General features: G+C 39.0%; 1 protein-coding gene across 2 annotated transcripts in view; it reads left to right on the top strand.

Annotated features, from left to right (window-relative positions):
- GPR146 (G protein-coupled receptor 146) overlaps positions 1 to 23,577 on the top strand; it is a 66,924-nt gene that overhangs the window by 23,893 nt on the left and 19,454 nt on the right. For both annotated transcript variants that reach the window (XM_026650608.2, XM_026650607.2), the window contains exon 2: positions 19,095 to 19,221. The gene's annotated coding sequence lies outside the window, so the exon portion shown is untranslated. The remainder of the gene's footprint in view (positions 1 to 19,094; positions 19,222 to 23,577) is intronic.

Here is a 23,577-nt window from a genome sequence, read left to right as displayed (position 1 = left end):
GCAGGTTGCAACAACAAAGAAGTCTTTAGGACATACGGGAGTGATGGTTCAGGCTGCTGTATGTGCTATTACATACACACTGATTAATCATAACAGGAGTTACATGGCTCACTAATCCATACATAGGCTTGGAAAGATTAGATTTTTATCAATAAATGTCAATTTCACCACACACATACAAACTCAGGAAAAAATATTTCCATCTTTAATAATGAAATCTATAGAGAGGCAAAGTAAGCAAAAAGCTGCTTGAGAAATTATTAGAGTTTGATTTAAGAATATTTACTTTGTATATTTTGACGTGATGTTGACAAGTTTTAAGTTATAAGCTTTAACTTTTTGAATCTCAGCACCTATTGTCACTAAGTAATTATTGTCTGACCCCTTACTGATGGGTCCCCTCCATAATTTCCTGCAAGAAAATTTAAAATAGAACAAACAAAAAAAAAGTTTAAATATCCATTGAAATTATAAAAAAAAAAAAAAATCAAATCCTGCCAAGCCTACCCATATTGCGGTGGATGAGTAGTACATTTTCCATTTTTCTGCAACATCCCTGCTTTTGGTAATTTTGTAAGACCACTTTTCCTATAAACAATAATTCTGTATTGAGGATTTTCTTTTACCTTTGTGTGTGTGCTGTTGTTGCCAATACATGCTATCCGATTTCAGCACTTCGCTTCAATCAATCTCCTTTGGGCAGCTAGCATGTATGCTATTTGTGTTGGAGAGAGATAGGCCCAAAAGATCCTCCCCCTGATACCTGCTTGGCCTTCAGCCAGCATCAAGAGATCTGTGGAAGCAGAATTCCTGTATGTTTCAAGAGACTGCTTACTGATAAGAATGAGGAAGTCAGGAAGAGCTGACATAATGTATGTCACGCACATCCACAATTTCAGAGAAAACCAGCGCCCTGGGAAAGAATTGGTCATCAGAGATGTTAGGATTTCAGCAGTACAGTAAATTAAATTTGAAGCCATTCAACTCTGACAGTGATGTATCTGCTGAATTTTTATCTATGCAGAACAGACACAACATGGCCAGCAACACAATAGCAAACATCTGCAGCAGCAGCTGCCAGTTTCTTATTGGCCAGATTAAAACACTGCTTACTGTCTGTCCAATTCTATGTACAGAATAAAAAGTTAAACTCTAACTTAGACTTGTCAGTCCTCATATTTTATTTGGTTGGACAGGGCCAGAAAATGAGAACTCTTTACAGCTCAATGGATTCCACTTCAACCCAGAAGTTTGTTTCTAAACTACACAAGTACTGTATCAAAAGTGAAAAATATTAGCTGTATTACACTGTGGAAAATGCACAGAAACTCACAGTGGGTTCCAAAGTCAAACTAGTTACACCATCTTCCATTATAAATCTTGTCTGCAGCAATACTCTTGTTTGTTTAGCTTATTGTGTTTAACTGAAATAGTGTAATTTGGTTTTGATCAGAAAGTACTTTCCTTCAAAGCTACCCTTTCCTTATTGACAGTAAATTATTTTTTATTTATAAAAATCTGATGTCCTGTATTTAACAATATGCTTGAGGTTTATGTTAGCAGAGTATTTTCAGTGGGGTGAATGAGTTGAAAACTGCTTCAGCTTAGTTAGCAGATGATTGTTTTTGCAAGTTGGGAGGTACTCTCCATTTATCTGCCCAAACCAGAACCCGGAGTGAATAATATATTCAAAAGAAATGCATCAGGTTAAAGTGAGGACACTGGTGGCTCAGCTGAATCCTACAGTTTACAGGTTTCAAATCCTAGCTAAGGAAATAGGGGTTGTGACACACTGCAAGCTGGGAGAAATGCTGTTCATAAAGTGTGATGTTAAATCAAGTCCAGTCTGCCAGCTCTGGCAGTTGCTCAGGTTGAAGTTAAAGATCCCATGAGAGCATTAAAAAAAGGGAACACTTTGGTATCCTGGCCAAACTGCCTTCTCTCACTTAATGTCACCACAGATGTAACTGCTTCCAGAGCAAACACTCATGGAATGTTGCAGCCACATAATGGCTGCCAATTTATTTATATCCAATCACACAGAGCAGGAATTAAATATTTTGTAAAGCACATCGGAAATCTGATGACATAGGGTCTTGGCATGTTTTCATATAAATGCCAAGCATCTCAGCTTCTGGAGTATTTTGAACAAAAAAAGTGGCACAAAGCAGGCCTTATTGACATTGTTACTCTGCGTTAGAATTCTTCAACCTCCAATTTGGTAACATTTTGCTTGGAGCATCTACAGAACTTTATTATTGATACAATAAGCACTGACAAAAAATACTAAGTGGTGTTGGGATTTTCAAATGTAACCGCTTGGTACAAAAAGTTTTACACTCAGACATCTAGTAGTGGGATAACACTAACCAGCAAAAGTGGAGGGAGCATTCTTTGCTCCCCAGAATCTCTGGGGGGGGGTGCCAAAAGATAACCATTCATATTGACAGGAGGCACCATGAAGCAGTCAATGTCATATTCTGTGCAAGCAGTTTGATCCATTAGACAATGGTTGGAAGTGGTGAATTCTAAACCTGATCTAGTGTTACGATTCACGTTGTGAGAAAAATGGGACAAAAATAACCCCAAAGAACCAGGAAGGCTTTTCAGACCCATGAATTACTCTTGAAAAAACAGATGGATTAAACTTCCCATTAACTGGATGGCCTTGACATTCCATCATCTGGAGTGCCCTAGGAGTTTTGTCAAATAAGAGAGCACAGGTTCTCTCTCTTTCATGGATGAGTTGGCTCTGAAAGTATTAAATGAATCTTTAAAAGATACTCTAAATTCAGAGGGCATATACAATCTTCCTTTGTGAATATTAATATTTCTCACAGGCAGAATAATCAAAATGTCACTCTCCGACATAAGACAACTTACTCGCTATTCAGAGATATCACCCAAATTCTTGTACCTGGCACAAAGAAAGATAATACATAATAGCCACTTATATAGCCCTCTACATGTTTAAAGCATGATACAATTATTACCTAATTAATCAATTCTAAATCACAGATTTTCTTTTTTTTAAATCTAGCCTCCAGCCATGCCAGATAGGCAAAAAACAAAACATAAAACAAACAAAAACATTCCCATCCGATAGAGATTTATTCATAAAGGGGAAGAAGCTTCCAAATTCTTCCAGGATAAACTGAGGACCAGATTCTGGCCCCTGCTCTGGCAGCACTAAGTAGCCAGAAAGCCAGATTAAGAGCCTACCTGAAGACTCTCTGGAATCCCCAGGTGTCATAGGTTGCAGCTCCTATGCCACTTCTCTTCAAGTTCACAGCATATGGGTTCAGCTAGACAGCTGCTGCATCTGGCTGAACTCCAGCTGCTCCAACTGCCCCAGGGTCCTAGGGCAGCCAGGCGTTCATCCAAACAGCCCAAAGGGTGCTCAGCCTCACACCAGAGACTCACCCTTTGCTAGCCTTGGGATTAGAGAGAGCGTAATGGTGTCCTAAAGCCACCTTTACTTCCACACTCAGCACAGCTTGGCCAGATCATGGAATCTGGTCCTGAGTGCCCAGTGCAAAGCCAATAGCTACATATATTTTTTTTGCTTTTTAATGCTATGAAGTAGATGCTTCCCCGGATCAAGAAGAAACAACAGAAGTCAGGGATCTTGGTGGGGAAAGAAGATCAAACTGGGACCCTTCCTCCAAAAATGAACAATCCACCTAAACAGTTCCTTTCCAGTCATGGTTCCAGTGCTCACAAATTTTTTTCATTTTTATTGAATATAATTGTGTGGGTATTCCCTTACTTTGTGGGTGATTCTCAAGCTATAAACTGGCCAGTTTTACATCACTCAGCCCCAGAAACAAGATGGAATATTGTTTTCCTTTAGTTTGAGCTGGGAATATCCAGGTATTGTTCTCTGTTTAACAATGGATATTTGCCACTGACAGGCTGAAAATTAACTCCTCCTTTGGCTGTATCCTTTTTAACAGCATAAGAGCAAGAATTTATTTTGTAATTCAATGTCTAAACTTGTGAAATGCCCAGAATCTTCAACTCTCATTGGTATCTGTGGGAAATGATGGTGCTTAACCCAACTGAGGTTTGGGCCTTTTGTGTTACCCTAAAGTATGCTGGGTCATATTTTATTCACGTATACTGTAACATACCTTCCAAAATACAACAGATTATTATTATTATTTTTTTAAAAAAACTTAGTTTAGGGTCATTGCAAAGAAGAAGTTTTAGAAAGAAAATTTTGATAGCATACAATTTAAAATTTTGTTATGTCCCAACATGGGAAATTTAAAAAGCTCTCACAAGAATCACACACTACCTAGCATTTGTCTCTTTAATATGTACTATATTCTTCTTGGCAGCCACACATTTTATGCACACGTTGAAAATGTAGTTGCAGCACTTACAAACTGAATAACCTGGTTTTTGGTCCATGAAAATTGCTTATGTGAAACATCTCACAAAAGGGCTAGTTGGCTTCAATAAAGCTTCTGAAAATCAATTTATAAGTATCTAGACTGCAAAATTCATTATTTGTCTCTACCAGTTTAAAGAAATGAAGAACAGTATGAAGCTCAGCATTTCAGTTATCATCCATATTTAGCACTTTTGCCAAAGAATTTCTAAAATATTAAGTCTACTTAATAAAGAAACTATTCCTTCAAGCAAAAGATGTCTGATTTACAATGCAAGCAAATCAAAATAGTCTCAGGATGGGTGTCTTCATCACTCAGGGGACCTGGTAATTAGATAAACATTCATCAGTCTGAATCCAGTTTAGGCCCATAATTACAGAAAGTTACTACCTGATGGCTGCTCACTGGTTAATATGAGATGAGCTGGTGTTCTCAGTCCAGCTCCTAATGAATTGTGTGCACATAATAAAATCACTAGTTAAACAACGTAATACATAAATATTTTGCATTTCTATGGTGCCTTTCATCTGAAAGCCTTAAAGTGCTTTGTGAACACTATTTTAGTTTTACAAACATGTTTGAAGTATCTCCATTTTACAGATAGGGAAACTAAGGAATAAAAATATGTCCAAGACGACAGAGCAATTTAATGGCAGAGCTAGGAAAAAACCCCAGAAGTCTTGACTCTCACTTGAGTATTCTAACCACTAGACTACACTGTCTCTTTTTACCTCTGATTCCTATTATAGAGAAAGAATAACAATATCACAAAAGGTAACACTATATATTTTTTTATTTATTTCTAACCAATGATTGTGAAACAGGAGCCGAATGTTTATGTCAATTTACAATAGGGCCTCCTTAGCCACATGCTTATAGCAAGAGGCCCCAAGGCATATTTGGGAATGGAAACATTCTGAATTCAGCTCTTATCAAATTTCCAGCCCACGCTATGTTTTTCATTAGTATACATGGTGTTATAATAAATGATGCACTTCCTTTTTCACTTTATGCTTTTAACATGTGATAATATTTCGATGAATGTTTTGTGTTACTGAACCACACTAAATCTGAGAATCTATTTTATGATGAAAGGTGAAAAAAACAGATTAAAAGCTGAGCGATGCTGACACGAATGTCTAGTTTAAATTCTCCACTGGGGGCCAACCCATTGCCAGTGCCAGCTCCCTGGGGACCCATACTTAGGGGGGCTGTACTAACAAAAGGCCAACAACGAGCACATATTCCCAGAGTTTACAGAGAAGATGACTACCAGTTTACTCCCTACATAGCTGGCCTAGAAGAATTCTGCTTTCAAAACAACCCCCCAAGTCATGCACCTGCAACCCACTCAGCTGCCAGACCCTTTAACCCCACCGTGCAAATGGGTAGCGTCTGGAAATCTGCCTAAGGCTCCACACATCTGATTTTCACAAGGGTCTTTCTGCACAAAGGCCAGCCCAATTCAACTTTTGTATCAGCATTTTAGTAAATATGAATAGTGGGGAAAATATCAAGGAGGCCCAGAAGGAAAGATGTTTAAGAGCAATTTAGGGCTCTTAGGATTTACTAAATGTATCAGGCATTACAAAATGCTACGGTGTTTTCCCTCTTTATTCTGACACTTACATCTCAGATAACAATCTCAGGATAAACAATAAGCTAAATGCTACTTTCTTTCTTCTGTTAACTAGAGATTTGGTCATATTAAATGGAGATCGAACTGATGTTTTGCTCCCTACAAATACACCAGATTCTAAAAATCATTTGTATTGTAAGGGACAGAGTAGACTGGTACTAGGATGTAGACCCTCAGGCAGGATAACAAGATCCTACGACAATTTTTTATGCACCAGATTATTCCCCACAAGATTATCCCTCCACACAAATCTCGCAAATCTTGACGGGTAAGGAAAGTCAGCAGCAAAGAGGCTGCACCAAAAGACATTCACTATACTCCCTGTGGCAAACATTACTGTAGCCTAGCTGCCAAGGGACAAAGGGAAAGGGGTAAGGCAAACTGTCCCAGGGCTACAGGGCCTCTGTGCAGATTGCCTTGGCTTCTGCAGATCTTGGGGAATCTGTAGACTTTGGAGGTTAAACTGCAATCATTCTGTGAGGGGCTCAGAAGGGGCACAACTTTCCTCTACTTCCAGTGAAACAAGCCCAGAAAACCCCCACAAAGATGCCCTGGTAGAGTTTTCCCTCCTCCATTTCCACATCCTATGGGTTTTTCCACAGAGCGGGGTGATTGGATCCTATACAGTCAAGTAGGTTACCACAGCTCCAAAAATAACTGCACTTAGGCTATAAAGAATAATTGCACCATCCATTCTCAGACCTTATTTTCTGGTGTAGTCTGAACTGGAATGTTTACACTGACAGATAAACAGAAGTAAAACAATTCTCCTTTTGCTTCATGAACTGACAGAATCAAATCTCTGCATTTTATGGTCAAAACTGAATAGGGATACCGATGATGGCTACATTTTAAATCAAATTAATTCTATCCAGAACATTTAAGGTTTTAATAAGAGAAAAGTGATGAGAGTCAAACGAAATGCCCAGAGTTGACTCAGGCTCTCTCTAATTTTTGTTACTATTTATTATAAAACAGACATGTTGTTTTACTAATATTGTGGTAAAATAAATTAAACAAATAATCATAGAAAATAGCTGTGGATAACGTATAACCCAAGACAACACACCTCTTAACTGAAATCTTCCGTTGACGGCTTTAACTACTAATCAAAGTGATTTAAAGCATCAATTTTAACCTTGATTTAAATCATGGTTTTTAATCTTGTTTTGCATGTATACTTTTCAGTTATTTTCCTAAAGAAAGGTTGATTCTCATTGCTTTGTAACCATTAAAACATGTTGAATTGAAACTAAATGTAGAACAAAAGTGGTGCTTCTTTTTTGCTAACCAGAAGGATACATTATAATTATATATATTTGTTTAAGCAGTTATATAGCTTACCTTACATTTATTCAGCTCCTTAATTTTTGTTACATTTTTGTTATGCTAGAAAATGGTGAATGATGCATTTCTTATTTACTAGACCATGGTTTCTTTTAAATTGTGATTTGTGTCAAGTTCTATTTGGATGGCAATTCAAATTCAATTAAAACGTATAAAAATATCATTTAATTTTTTTTTTATTAAACAAAAGTACCTTAAGAACGCTATATACATAAGAAAAAAGTTTATCAAAAAGTTGCTCCAAAAGTTTGCATTTAAAAGTAACAGATTTATTCAACACAGGCAGTATTATCTGAAGTTAGGGAACTGATTGTTTCTGGTGACTACATCCCTCTCTCATACCCAATTTTTATTCATATATTGGGCAGAGGCAAACAAGCTTTTACTGCTTATTTAACTCCTAATTGGTTTCTTAACTTTGAATGAACTAGTCACTGAATTGAACTAGTTGAATAAACTGAAATGAAGAAAATAGTCTCTCTGCACCTGCAGGAGAGGCTTACTGCTGTCAATAGTTGGTTTGGCACTTCAACAGACTCTGGTTTCAGGCGCTTAGCCAGCAGCTTCTATCAGTTCAGTGGTTTGACTTTCTGTAAAACTTAGATGCCAACATGTACTGCTCTTTCTTTCTTTAGTTGAAATGATTTTAATAATTATATTAAGTTTAGGCCTTAACATTGGTTGTCATAATTTCAAATTTAATTCTAATTTTTGTTAAAAAACAAAACCTATATTTAAATTTTAAAAAATCCTTTTTTATTTTTTTAAAACCCCATTGATTGTTATCCACCCTATAGCTACTTGAGACAACCACTGTAGCAAATATCAGAGGGGTAGCCGTGTTAGTTTGTATCCACAAAAACAACGAGGAGTCCGGTGGCACTTTAAAGACTAACAGATTTATTTGGGCATAAGCTTTCATGGGTAAAAAACCTACTTCTTCAGATCCATGGAGTGAAAATTGCAGAAACAAGCATAAATATATATTGGCACTGTAGCAAAGAAGAGTGAACATAAGGATCTACCTTAATGAACTTCACATGTGCTAAGGACATCCGCTACTGTTAAACTGCAGTGCATAATGAAATGTGTGTGTCATGGCTAAAGGGCTAGCTGCATCTCTGACCCCTCTTCTGGTCTCACTGGTGTACACCACACAGGTGTTAGACCTCATGTACTTATATGTTCTGGGGTAGAATCCTGAAATTATCCAACACTTACACCGGGTCCTAGGCTACAGTACCCTGCGTATTGACCATTCTTACCAAGCAGGCCTAGTTGGGTACTGGTATTTCTTTCCTTTGGGAATGTATGACCAATGGATTACAATGACTCAATCAGTTTCTTAATTTTGAATGAACTATTGAACTGAGCTAGTTGAATAAAATGAAACAACAAAAATGTTCTCTCTGCACCTGCAGAAGAGGCTACAGCTGTCAAAAGCTGGTTTGTCCCTTCACCAAACTCTGGTCCAAATGACCGAAAACAGCCTTTTAAAAGTATTGTTTGATCTTAACAGTTGGAAAAAAGCATAGCATAAAAGACAAAAGGATTTTAGAACAACAAGAGGCCTCAATGCATGTCTATCTTACCCTACAGCCTGGCTGGGGTCTAAGTCTCAGCCACAGTAACCTGTTTGCTCCTGTTGAAGGAGTGCATGTCTCTTTAAATCCAACCAAAGTTCTTTGTTCCAGGAGCTCACAAGCTTGGACCTGCTATCCAAAACAAGTTTGGCAAGCTCCGTAGGGGGTCGGAGCCAGAAAATCAAAATGAAAGCCTCAAGCACTGTCTTCTCAGGTGTTTGCCATGAGAAGCATACCAGGAAACACTCCCCTTCCTGAGTGCATTTCCTAATTCATCCCCCTAATTCTAGTCGTGGCTCTGCAACTTCTCACTCAGCTATCAAACTACTGGTCCTGGACTCCAAATTATACCTTCAGTTACTCCTGTGCAATGCTATTGTTTTCAGAGGATGTCAGCAGTCACACCTGTGCAAACTCATTTAAGGTTAATTGGGTTACACAGGTGTCACTGAAGGCAGAAGACAATGGAGTTGTACGGGTGTTATTTAGCCAGCAGAGTCTGTGACTGGTGATGATGCATGAGATGAAAAGGACCAAGAGGGAATTTGTGGGGCTGCCAATTAGAAAACATCTTTTTATACTTGTAGATGGAATGAAATTGTAGATTAAATGATCTATGTTCCCTGTTGCTGAGAAGGTACATATCGGTCATTTGGGAAGGTTCTTAGGCAGAACAGCATTGGTGCTTCCCACTGAACACCGTTCGGGCAGTGTAAAAGCTGTCTGTTGGCACTTTTCCCGACAAAATACTTCCACCCCCTACAAGCGGGTTCGCGTTGTCGATAGGAGAGCGCTCCTGCGGACAACGAGCCGTTTACACTGCTACTTGCCACGTCAAAACTTTTGGTTTTTTGGAGAGGGGGGGGGGGGGAAGAAGCTTTTTTAAAGCACCTATGAACAACAAAAGTTTTGTCGTTCAATTGGCAGTGTACACAAAGCCTTAGTATCAAGCTATTTACAGTCAAGTGGATGCTAAGGAAAAATTACTATTATTGCACCATCCTTTTAGTCTGACTTGCAGGTAGCTGGTTGTTCAGAGGCTAATATGAATGGAAACTGATTAATCCTAGTTCGTTTCCCTCTGCCTGTACTTTACCCAAGAAGTGCAAAAGGAAACTGACTGGACTGCTAAGCAGTTTCCTCTCTGTTATTCCTCTGGGTGTTTCCTTTTGAAGTGCAGCCCTAGATGGCTGCTTATGCACAACTTTTCAGGTCACCTTAAAGTGACCCCCTCCACATCTTTGCGGTTGCTAAGTATAGAAACAAACAATTCACTGATTAAAACAAGTCAGTTGTATACCATTTCAGGCCTTCCTATTTCTGTTCAAATAATCTTTTGTGAACTTAAGATGTAGGTATTTTTTGTTCTAGGATTTCAGACTACACTGCAGAAAATGCCAAAATTTCATTGACTGAACTGAGGTAAAGATGATTTGTATAACATATGAACAAGCCATGTCTGAAAAAGCCATTTACCTTTACCTTAAAGGAAAAATGCATTTTACAATCTAGAAGCAAAAATTCAAACTCTAGAATAGGTCCAACTAGTTTCTAACATTTTCCTACTATATTTAGTCGATAGGTTAACCCCCCCTGCCACTCCATCATACATACACATAAGAGTTTTCACAGCCACATTTCTTCTTCAAAGATGTAAATCCATATGTAAAGTTCATATAGACAGATTCACATTAGTCTAACTTGCAAATAGAAAGATGAGCCACTTTTATGCCAGAGCACTGTAATATAACAGTATTAAACCATCAAATACTGCCAGAAACAGACAGGAGTGGAGGAGCTTTGTCGCTGCCCTAAACGCCAGAGGTGTAATAGGACCATGATGATGATGAAACCATCAAACCACATGCCACTGTCTTCCAAACCTAACACATAAATCGTGAGTATACAAGTATCATATTGGTGGTTCTCAAACTTTTTCATGTTGTGGACCACTTCTTAAGACAAGCACCCCTTCTGGACAGCTCTCCTAACTACCCTCAGCAACTATAGTGCTTGATTACCAACCCCCCAATCCCATTAATTAATATTAAGACAGTAAGGAGAAAAGATTAAAATAAGGTTGCTTTAATGTGATGGCCATGGATTCTTGGTTAGATTCCCCCATTCCCACTTCGTGTATGGGCTGTTTATTTCCTTTCCCTGGCGAAACGACTTTACTGTCACAATCATTGAATTTCCTGTTACTGCAAACAGTCCAATTTTAATCCACACCGGTCAATTTGCAGTTTTGTTCCATTTTTCCTTCCTCTCAAATTTTGGTGCTAACAAGTGTAACCACGGTTGAAATTATACCACAGAGACACCTGTCAGAGATAGCGAGAGAGAGACATTAACAGACTGAATTTCCTGTTCAGCAGCAGTCCTAAGGAACAACAGCATAACTTTTTGGATGACTTGTTTGAGAATTGCAGCTTTAACTCTATATTTCTTAGGTTTCTTTAACATCCTTGAAAAGGAATATGTACTCCCACCACTGAAACCTTAACATCTTCTTAAAGATTTGTGTGTGGAAATTTTCTGCAAAAATTAGGAGACTACAAGGGGGGAGGCTCAATCCTACATATTTTTAGGAAGTAGGGGGAGGAAAGACACTTTGGTCTGTTGGTCATGAAATCCTGCTAGCTAACCATCATCTTCAACCCACTGTCCTCATGCCACAGACTTCCTATGGTCCATAAAAAGGAGTCCCCCCACCCATCTCTGTGGGTACTGCTGCACTCCAGGCTTCATAAAGGGAGATGAGAGCAATGATGAGCCCTTCTCATCTCCCCCTGCTCCAAGCACTTCTCCTTTCTCATTAACTGGAGTGTTGTATATAAGATATGGGAGGTAATTGTCCTGTTCTACCTGGAGCTGGTGATGCCTCAGCTGGAGTACTGTGTCTAATTACGGACGCCACACTTTAGGAAAGATGTGGATAAGTTGGAGAAAATCCAGAGGAGAGCAACAAAAATGATAAAAGGTTTAGAAAACATGACCTTTGGGGAAAGGTTAAAAAAATCTGGGCATGTTTAGTCTTGAGAAAAGATGACTGAGGGGGAACCTGATCACAATCTTCAAATATTTTAAGGGTTGTTATAAAGGGGACTGTGATCAATTGTTCTCCATGTCCACTGAAGGTAGGACAAGGAGTAAAAGGCACAATCAGCAGCAAGGGAAGATTTAGATTAGATATTGGGGAAATTTTTCCAACCTGAAGGGTAGTTAAGCACTGGAATAGGCTTCCAAGGGAGGTTGAGGAATCCCCCACACTGGAGGCTTTTAAAAGCAGGTTAGATGACACTTGTCAGGGATAGTGTAGGTATACTTGGTCCTGCTTCAGCATAGGGGCTGGACTTGATGACCTCTTGTGGTCCCTTTCTGCCCTACATTTCTGATTCTATGACCTGGAGCCTTAGGAGGCTTGTGGCTTCCCACTCTAGAGTCTTAAGATGTTCATCTGGGCTACCAACATTCCTTAAGAAAAACACTAAGGCTGGTGGGGTGCACCAGAGCTTTAGGAGGTTCTTCAGCCCCAAATAAGGCAAATCAGGCTCATTAGGCCCCTGCGGAACCAAAACCAGTTTAATTAGGCCCTAAAAAGTCTCAGAGGAGATGATGGGCCCCTAAATTCACGAGAGGGACCAATGAGCACTAGGGGTTTTCCCTCAAAGACTCTGTCTCCTTACAGTCACCTCTGCATGCCCAGATCTCCTAATGTCTGCAGAAGTAGGACTCTCTTCCTACAATCTTCAGGAAGTACACAAGGAGGGAAGATAAAGGGAGAAGAGAAAGGAGATTGGTTGAGGGGAAGGGGCATTTCCCTTGTCCCGACCTCCTGAAGGTCTGCAGAAAAGAACCTTGTTGGCAATTGCTTTAATAAAAAGGACCAGTGTATTATATTATACATGTTTGAATTAGTCCAGAATAGCTAAATAAACTGATTTAACTTTTAATGACATTTTTAAACAGCTAATATAATTACCGAAAGTATGCAAAAACAAAGAAGCAAACTGAAGCACCATTGTAGTCTCCAAATACATCTACACCAGGAGTGACCGAACAGTGAACTTTAGTAGATCCCTTTTAACCTCTCAGATTAGAGATCAAATGCAAATAAGCCTATGTATAGGTTTTCTAAGTACAAGAGACAGAGATATTCATGTCTCTGGCCATTAGCACCACATCCACTTGTATGGAATGCAATAGGATCTTATCAGCTGCCACTCCAGCATAACTGGAGATTGAGGGTTTCAAATTCTTTTAGGAATACAACAAAGGGTAAGGAAAATCTCACGCTTTTAAGAATTATGCAGAAACATATTGTTGGTTATATATTAAATAATACTATTACTTAATCCTCCGCATAGAGGTATTTTATCTTTATGTGAACCTGCCATACGTATTAAAGTGAATTCAAATTGTTTGCATGCACTGAGAGAGACGATAGATCTGTTCCTGAATTTTAAATTAATACTGGAATAGTTTATAGAACTATAAACCCTGTCAGCCCTGGCTTTCACATTTATCTTGAGCACACATACTCATGTTTAGTAATTAGAACGAAATTGCCAAATTCAAAACAAGGCTTATTTCCATTGCTGTAGTTAGCAATACAAGGTGTTGTCTCTTTAGTAATAATATGAGTCAGGAATGTGTTGTATTATGAGTAATATAAAGCCATGTCAAGGTGCAGTTCTGCATACTCTGGATTATTTGCATTCCATAACTATGAAATCCTTATCTTGCATAGACTGAAGGGTGGTACTTTGTTAAAAAAATATATATATATATGCAATTTTCACCAGTTGTTTATGCACATCAAGAGGAAAGATTGTTTTTGCGGTTACAAACATGAAAAGGCCAATATCACTTTTGCTGTGTACTTGGAAAAACACTAAAGAGATATGGGTTTGCTTTTAGTGGCATTTGAAAGCTCTCCAGATAAGAAAACTAAAAAGTGGAGACGGATCTAGATTAGCACTGTTATTTTAATATGTGATAACTATCAAATATGAAATCTGATTTCAGTCATAAAATGTTGATGCACGCACATAAACAAAAATTATCATATCTATGTTAATGTAACTCCAATTAGGTTTTTCCATGTTAGAGTGTCCTAGTGTGAGCATCCTAAATTGTTTTTCCAGTTAAAAACTTTTAGAAGAAGCTTCCTGCTTCAAAAGTTAAGAGTATAGCACTTCATTTTGGGCCTGATGCAACTCTCAGGGAAATCAATGCGAATATTTCCACTGATTTCAAAGAGAACTGGACTGGGTCTTATTATTGCAGAATCATGCAACACCTCCTCTTCATATCAGAGATAGGCACGAAAAGATTTCAGTTACCAAGCAAACTGATTTAACAACTCTAAATAGAATGGGGTTTTATGTTTGATTACCCCCCTCCCCCCTTTTTTTTTTTTTTGGAGCTGTGTGTGTGTGTGTGTGTGTGTGGAACAATGGATGGGAAGGGGGGGGCTGTTACTTACTCAAGGTTTTTATGTTGGGCCAAATCCTACTCCCCTTACTCATGAAAACTACCAATGAGTGTGAATTTTGCATGAATGAGAATAGCAGGATTTTGTCCATTGTTGGCAAAGAGCAAAATATTTGTGTATAGCACAGACTTTTCTAATAGAACCTCACTTATCCATCCTCCTCACTCCTGTTATCTAAATACATGGTCATGTCCCTCAAGTGTGTCAGGAAGGTTCAGAAGTTTGCTAGCCAGCTTCCCAAGTTAGCTGGCTCAGTGTGAGACCCCTCAGTCCTGTTATCAACAGGGAAACTGGCTGGGTTTCTATAGTAGAAGTGTAGACCCTAATGGCTTCAAATATTTGGATAGTCAAAGTTGCAACGTATGGGAGGTTTTGGGTTTTTTTTTTAATTTTATAACAATTTTAATTGTTTGGTAGCTGGAAAAATGAACAAAACCCCTCAAATATACTAGGTTATAAACATATAGGAAAACAGTTCCTGCTCTTAAGACCTCACAATCTAAAACTTGCAAATTAGTCTCATTCATGAGAGCCAGTTTGCAATCTCAATTTCAATTTTTCTTACATTAATTTCCAAAATCACTAAATGAATATTTTTATGACTGGATACTAATTAATATTTTCAATACTCACACACCTAATACAAATTAATTAACCAGACCTCAATAGATCCAAATATTATTATTATATTTATTATTTCTCTTACGCTTAAACAATTATACAGAAAGATATTATATTGGAAAAATTAGATAAATATTAACTAAGAGCATGAACACTATTGAGAAGTACCTCCATTCAGCTTTCCATATGTGTCAATAACTCTCATTGATGTTTGTACACGTTATACCATATAGCAATGACACTATTGTATATCCATTAATTTACTAATGTTACACAGGTAAATGAAAATGTAATGTATTTCAACACATGCACATGAGTAAATATAAAGTTATATTGCAGCCACCATAAAAATATTAAACAACTAAGCCCTACTTTTTCTTTAGTCTGCTGATGAATTCAACTGATTTAGTCATTTTTAACCTAACTCAGCAGATACAGGCTATTGTATTATATATATTATTAAACATTCCTTAAAAACCTAATGTTTATTTATCATACTTGCATGAACAAAACCAAAATCCACACAAGACTGTTTTTATTATTTAACATTTGTATACAGAATACACACCTGACTTTTCCACTGACTGTATCAGGTCTGCTGATACTCCAGAAGAGACTTCATTTGAACCATTCAATGAGTTCAGCTTCATTTGAGCCATTACAATGCACTTAGTAGTCAAGGTTCTGCTCTAATCAAATAAGACTTTTATGCTATCCACATTACTTCTAACTAGAAACATGCAACAGCTTTATGGAATCGTCAAAGGGGACTATACCAACGACATTGTTATATCTCATACTGTATATTACTCAAGCTAACATCAACAAAATTGTACATTTGACTGATAGTATTCCTAGAAATTAACGTTGAAATTTATGCTGATGAGGATCCACAAAGCTCTAAGAACCACTCAAGCCCTGTAATGCTTCTGCTTGGTGGAGATGGGGGTGGGGAGCAGGGGTATGTTAGGGTACATTTACCCTGCAAAAAAACCCCTGTGACGGTGAGTCAGAGCCCGGGTCTACAGACTCGGGTTCATGGTATGGGACTAAAATAGCAGTGAAGACTTTCCCCCGTGGGCTGGAGCTTGGGCTCTGAAACTCAGCAAGCGGTGGTGGGGATGTCTACATTGCTATTTAAAACTCTGTAGTACGAATCCAAGTCTGCAGACCTGGGCTCTGAGGGGTACGTCTACAGGACAAAAGAAGCTCCTGTTAACAGCAAGTCTCAGAGCATGGGTCAACTGACTTGGGTGTGCTACGGGGCTAAAAATAGCAGTGTGGACATTCCTGCTCAGGTTGAAGCTCTGGCTCTGAGACTCTCCCTTGTTGCCTGGTTTCAGAGCCTGAGCGGGAACACCTACACTGCTATTTTTAGCCCCGGAGCACAAGCCTGAGTCACTTGACCTGGGCTCTGAGACGCTCTGCCAGGGTTTTTTGTTGAAGTGTAGATGTACCCTTAGGCCTTGGCTACACTTGTGAGTTACAGTGCAATAAAGCAGCCCCGGGTGCCCTCGCTCACTCCCCGTCCACGCTGGCAAGGCACGTAGAGCGCTCTGACTCCGCAGCTACAGCACTGCTGGTACTCCACCTCGGCGAGTGGAATAACATTTGCTGCGCCCCCGCTAGAGTGCCGCGGTGCCAGCGTGAACGAGGTGTTGCGTTACTGCGCTGTGATCAGCCTCCAGAAACGTCCCATAATCCCCTTAAGTCAAGTGGCCACTCTTGTCATTGTTGTGAAATCAGCTGCAGGAATGCGGAAATGCCCTTTCAAAGCTCCGTTTCGGTGAAGCCGGCTGCTTATCAGCTCTGAGAAAAAGCAAACATTTACTATTTGCTTTGAGTGAGAGAGAGAGAGGCGTGAGGTGGAGGGGGGTCTGAATTTACAAGACAGCATGCTGACACACTCTCAGCACCCCAAAAACCCACTCTCTCCCCCCCCCACATACACACAATACACTCCCTGTCACACTCCAAACCCCCCCCCCCATTTGAAAAGCATGTTGAAGTCACTTGCATGCTGGGATAGCTGCCCATAATGCACCACTCCCAATGCCGCTGCAAGGGCTGCAAATGTGGCCACGCCAGTGCGCTTGAAGCTGTCAGTGTGGACAGACTGCAGCGCTTTCCCTACTACGCTCTACGAAGGCGGGTTTAACTCACAGCGCTCTACATCTGCAAGTGTAGCCATGCCCTTAGTGTGCAAAGCAGCCTCAGAGGAGCTCCGAACAGGCTAAAGTGAGAACTACTGGGGCATGGGACACGGGATCCTGCCTTAACTGAGGCACAGGGTGCAGAGACCCCTATAACACAAGCTGTGGCCACTATTCCAGCTGTAGAATAAAACATGCAAGGGAGCCTTGTGGTCTGGCTAACGGATGGAAGGGGGAGAACCATTTCATCCCTCAACCCTTACATTTGTTGTCTCCACAAAGCCCATTTATTGAGGTTTATGAATTTAGAATTTCACCAGTAAAGCATATTTCACATTACATTTTATAATCTCTACATCCATCATGGGTGTTTTCTCAACTGTAAATCACAACAGATCAAATTTTTGTGTGTTTCAAAATACAAAATAAATAAAATCCTATCCACATAATGGGCTAACTGCCAAAAGTGTAATTAATATATAAATATAAAATTGTACAAGCCATTTTAACAATAGAAAAATCATCATCCAGAGCTGCCGAACCTTTCTCACTCCATATAAATACAACTCTGGGGGGGGAAATGTGCATCTTATCTAACAACTTAACAGCCAACTAACAATAGAGCATATAATGGAAATGCTGACAGACATAACTACAGCAGAGCTCCCAGAGCCACTATATTATTCTATAGATTATAAATAGGAAATATTGGAGTCATTCTTTTACCTTTTCTAATGTCTAATCTCCTCAATAAGCCACAACGTTATTTAATTAGGCAATTGTGGTTTACCTGTAAATACTGCTAAACAATATACGGTTCTGCTTTTCAGTTGTTCACTCTAGGTTGATTTAAATGTCTTTTGTATTGTGAAGATTTATCTTACAAGATAATTTAAGAATAAAAATAAGCAACTAATGGTTTCAGGAGCTGAAAAAATACATTTTGGGCTCAATCTTACTCCCACTGACATTAATGACAAATTTCCCATTGACTTCAATGGGAGGAGGATCACTCCCTTCTTCTGTTAATAAAAAGTTGTGTTACACATTGCTGATTATTGCTTGGGGGAGGAAGGAGAACCTACATAAATTAAATTGCTCATTATGGTCTGAAGTACAGGCAAATTATTTCAGGGTCATCTGAATCCAAGCTAAATAACTGGAATCAATGTACAATACACTCTTTATTCAAATACAACTAATTTAGATACTTAAAATCTCATTAGTTTAAAATAAAAAATGTTTATAACATTGAATGAGCAATTGATATAGTCTTCCTTAGTGATATCTTGTTATTAAAATCATGCCATATTCTTGTTGAATGACTGAAAATGTTCCTAGAACGTGCCATATTACAGTAGTATAAACCACTGTAAGCATGTTTTAAAGACTGCCCTAAAGTAGAATGGCTCTTATTTTCAGCCCTAACCTTAGTTATACCCTGGATCCATTTAGTATTTGCTTTATGTTATGTAACTGTGTTATAGGTCTAACAGTTCTCAAACCAGCATAATGCTTTTTTAATATGTGCTTTAAACCCCCCCGCCCCCACAAAAGTGTACATAATTGTGCACACTGTTACACAGAATAGGCCTCAGAATAGCGATCAGACCCCATGATTAATGCCCCTTAACCCTCCTGACTTAATCACTTAGAGATATCACGGTGGAGGGGTTGTTTTTGTAATAGACCTCTCAGCCAATCAGAGCATGCAGCTAAAGCTTAAAGGATTATACGTGTGTGTATGTGTGGGGGGAAGTCACATGTATATACAGAGTTCAGTAACACTAACAAGAGTGGTGCAGTGGAGTCAGCGTTCTTTTTCTAAGCTCTGCTATTGTTTATTCTTAATAGAGAAATGAGATATCGGAGGTTTTGCTGAACTTATTCTGAAAAAGGTTCCAATACCAGCAAAATGTTTCTGCCTGCGATCAAGAAACCCATTTGCTACAGCCTCAAACAACAGGGTCGTGCTTACCGGGTGAGTTTTTGACAAGTTCACATTGTAGCTTGCTCTCATTTTTCAAGCAGCCTGCATAATAATTTAGGTAACACAAACACCAACTCTGTGGAGCTGAATAGTTTCTTCATCAGAAGACAACATGCAGCTTATATGGTGCACCTCTAGAAAGAGAAACCATATTTTTAAAATGTGTGCATGTTGCTGCTTTTATTATGGACTGTTCAAAGGAAAATACTACAGTAGACTCTCTTGTGTGCACATTAATCCTCATTCATTTCCATCATATTAACCTTGATTTTTCAACTATTGTTTCTTTTCATTTTTGTACAATTTTAAAAGATAAATTCATTATATCCTTATTTTTAACCCCTCATTGTTTATTTTAAATATGGAGTTCTGCCAGCAGAGAATTTAGTCTGTTTATTCTTTTAACAAAACAGAAAAAATACATCCCCTGAAAAACCAGTATACTTACTGGAAAAAAATGTTCTTTTTTTACATAATATTTTATTCACAGCTACAATAGCAAAAACTACAGTAAACTGTACTGTGAAATACAATTGGAAAGTAGTTGAAAGACATTGCAATATACTACAGTCAGAAACAAAACCAATTAGTCACCAAACCAATTATTAACCTGCTTTTTCATTTACTCTGTATTACAACAGAAAGTAAGCCAGACTGAAATTTCATCATGATACAGATTTGCTTAGTACTTTCAGCAATAACAAATATAAACTATTTCAAATAAACTATTTTTTTTAAGGTGATTAGGTATATATACTATGCTCATCACTGTGTGTATTTTCTTACTGCACCTAACAGAAATTAGGCCCAGCGTACACTAGGGCTTTAACTATCAGTTGAACTTTAGGACTCTCTTTATAAATTAAAGAACCAGGAAAAAAAGGACAAAAATGCTATTTCCTTTATCACCGTAACATTCTTGTGATGCACTCTGTTGGCCCAATTCAATTCACATTAGAGTCAAAAGAAAAGTCTCCCACTGAAATCAATGGAAGTTGGACTGGTCCCCAAATTAGCCAAGGAAAATGGCAGTCAAACATTTTGAATAAGATAATTCCTTTGAATTTCTGTTCTTGATCTGTAATAATGACCTTTAAGGAACGGAAAAGAGAACTGTACATATTTTGAAAAAGCTAAATATAGGCCCCAATCCTGCATATGCTTAAATTTATGTTCTAGTAGTCCCAAGGTCCCTGTTGCTAACTGTGGTTCAGCACTGATATATATTTTACATCCGTGCGCTGTGTAAAAACAATGTGTCATCCATTGCAAAAAACCTGGCTGTGTGATAAATTAATTACTAATCAATCTAAAGACTACAATGTAATTGTAAGTACTGATATTTATTTCACTGCTGATCATTTCATTATTATATATTTGTATTGGGGTAGTATCTAGAAGCATCAATCAGGATTTATGGCCCCTTTGTGCTAGGCACTGTAAACAAACAACGGAAAGGTCCCTGCCCCAAAATCTTGCAGTTTAAATATATGATGAGAGACAAACGAAACATACAACAGATAGATGGAGAGAGAACAAGATAACAGTGAGACAATTAATATAGGTGGCAACTGCCTAGCCATTATCAAATGTTTTGTAGCCATCCCAGCACAGCTGAGTTTTTCAGAGAAATTTGAAGGAGAATAATGTAGTGGCTTTCTGGATTTTTATGGAAAGCTTTCCCCACGCATATGGGGGGGCGTTCAAGAAAGCACAGAAATACTTATGGGAAAATTTGACTAGTCTCTGTTCTGTACAGCAGCTTGCTCAGTACAATCTCATGGTATAGTCTGATTTTTAGCTTGGTGTAGAGACCTTTGTTTGACTAGATGTTGTCCATCCTTCCAAAGTGGTGTTTGCTTTTCCTAATCTCATATGAATATCTTTATTGCAGACACCTTCAAATGTCATCATACTCCCCAGATAGCAGAATTCTTCTATCTGTTCGATTTCTCTTCCAGCCACGTACACCTTTCCATCTGTGGTCCAGTTTCCGACCTTCATAAACTTGTTTTTTCTCAGCTTTTACTTTCAATCCAATTTTTGCTGCTTCCTGTTCTACCTCTGATGTAAGGGCCCTATGTCATTCCATGTCATACTTAGTAAAACAATACTGTCGGCAAAGTCAAGGTTGTGTAACTCATCTCCGCTAACCCATTTGACACTGTCCACAATGATCACTTGATCACCTAGTCTATTGTTAACGCCAAGAGGACTGTTGATAACGAACACTCCTGTCTAACTCCAGTCACAATATCAAACCACTCACCCAGGCCTGTATCTGATCTTACTGTGCATCTACTTCCATCATATATACTCCTTATTATGTTGATCAGCTTGTCTGGTGTCCCATAGCTTCTAGCAATATTCCACAGGGTCTCTCTGTGGACACTAATGAACACTTTCTTAAAATCTATAAAGTTGATTAAAATGGTGTGATGAACTGGGGTTCTGTCTGTACCACTTCTTAATCATAAATGATTTTATGACATTGTAATATGGAAAGTACAGCTGTCAAGCGATTAAAAAAATTAATCGCACTGTTAAACAATAATAGAATACCATTTATTTAAATATTTTTGGATGTTTTCTACATTTTCAAATATATTGAGTTCAATTACAACACGGAATACAAAGTGTACAGTACTCACTTTATATTTATTTTTGATTACAAGTCTTTGCACTGTAAAAAAAACAAAAGAAATAGTATTTTTCAATTCACCTAATGCAAGTACTGTAGTGCAATCTCTTTATCATGAAAGTTGAACTTACAAATGTAGAATTATGAACAAAAAAACTGCATTCAAAAATAAAACAGTGTAAAATTTTAGATCCTACAAGTCCACTCAGTCCTACCTCTTGTTCAGCCAATCGCTCAGACAAATAAGTTTGTTTACATTTGCAGGAGATAATGCTGCCCGCTTCTTGTTTACAATGTCACCTGAAAGTGAGAACAGGTGTTTTCAGGGCATTGTTGTAGTCGGTGTCGCAAGATATTTACGAGCCAGATGCACTAAAGATTCACATGTCCCTTCATGCTTCAAACACCATTCCAGGGGAACTGCGTCCATACTGATGACGGGTTCTGCTCGATAACAATCCAAAGCAGTGCGGACCAACGCATGTTCATTTTCATTATCTTGAGTCAGATGCCACCAGCTGAAGGTTGATTTTTCTTTTTTGGTTTTTCGGGTTCTGTAGTTTCTGCATCGGAATGTTACTCTTTTAAGACTTCTGAAAGCATGCTGCACACCTTATCCCTCTCAGATTTTGGAAGGCACTTTAGATTCTTAAACCTTGGGTTGAGTGCTGTAGCTATCTTTAGAAATCTCACATTGGTACCTTCTTTGCATTTTGTGACATCTGCAGTGAAAGTGTTCTTAAAATGAACAAAATGTGCTGGGTCATCATCCAAGACTGCTATAATATGAAATATATGGCAGTATGCAGGTAAAACAGAGCAGAGGACATACAATTCTCCCCCAAGTCGTTCAGTCACAAATTTAATTAACACATTTTTTTTTAACGAGCGTCATCAGCATGGAGGCATGTCTTCTGGAATGGTGGTCAAAGCATGAAGGGGCATACGAATGTTTAGCATAGCTGGCACGTAAACACCTTACAATGCCAGCTACAAAAGTGCCATGCGAATGCCTGTTCTCACTTTCTGATGACACTGTAAATAAGAAGAGGGCAATATTATATCCTGTAAATGTAAACAAGTCTTAGCAATTGGCTGAACAAGAAGTAGAACTGAGTGGAATTGTAGGCTCTGAAGTTTTACATTGTTTTGTTTTTGAGTGCAGGCTCAAATGACAAGAGTGGCCACTTGACTTGAGGAGATTAGACATTAGAAAAGGTAAAAGAATGACTCCAACATTTCCTATTTATAATCTATAGAATAATATAGTGGCTCTGGGAGCTCTGCTGTAGTTATGTTCAGGGCCAGATCTTTCCACAGCCCTGCCTGCCGCCCCGCACGCCTCCCCCAGAGTGTCTCTCGGCCCCGCCTGCCACCCCCAGGCGATTTAAAAGGGCCCGGGGGCCCCGGCCGCCGCCGCTACCACCGGCAGCGCAGCGGGCCTAAGGCGGCTTCCTGCCCACCCTTACTCCATGCCACTCCCGGAAGTGGCTGGCACGGCACGTCCCTGTGACCCCTGGGGTGTGTGTGTGTGTGTCCACGTGCTGCCCCCACCCCGATTGCTAACTCCGCAGCTCCCATTGGCCGGGAGCTGTGGCCAATGAGAGCTAAGGGGACAGTGCCTGTGGGCAGCAGCGAGCGTGGAGACCCCTTGGGGCCCCCCCCGGGGGGGGTGCCGGTAGCTTTGGGATCCGTGCCACCCACGG

This window comes from Terrapene carolina, unplaced genomic scaffold (assembly GCF_002925995.2).
Source record: "Terrapene carolina triunguis isolate 2854851 unplaced genomic scaffold, T_m_triunguis-2.0 Scaffold93, whole genome shotgun sequence".
NCBI lineage: Eukaryota > Metazoa > Chordata > Testudines > Emydidae > Terrapene > Terrapene triunguis.
Note: the sequence above shows the minus strand (reverse complement) of the source record. Positions and strands in the feature narration are given on the sequence as shown.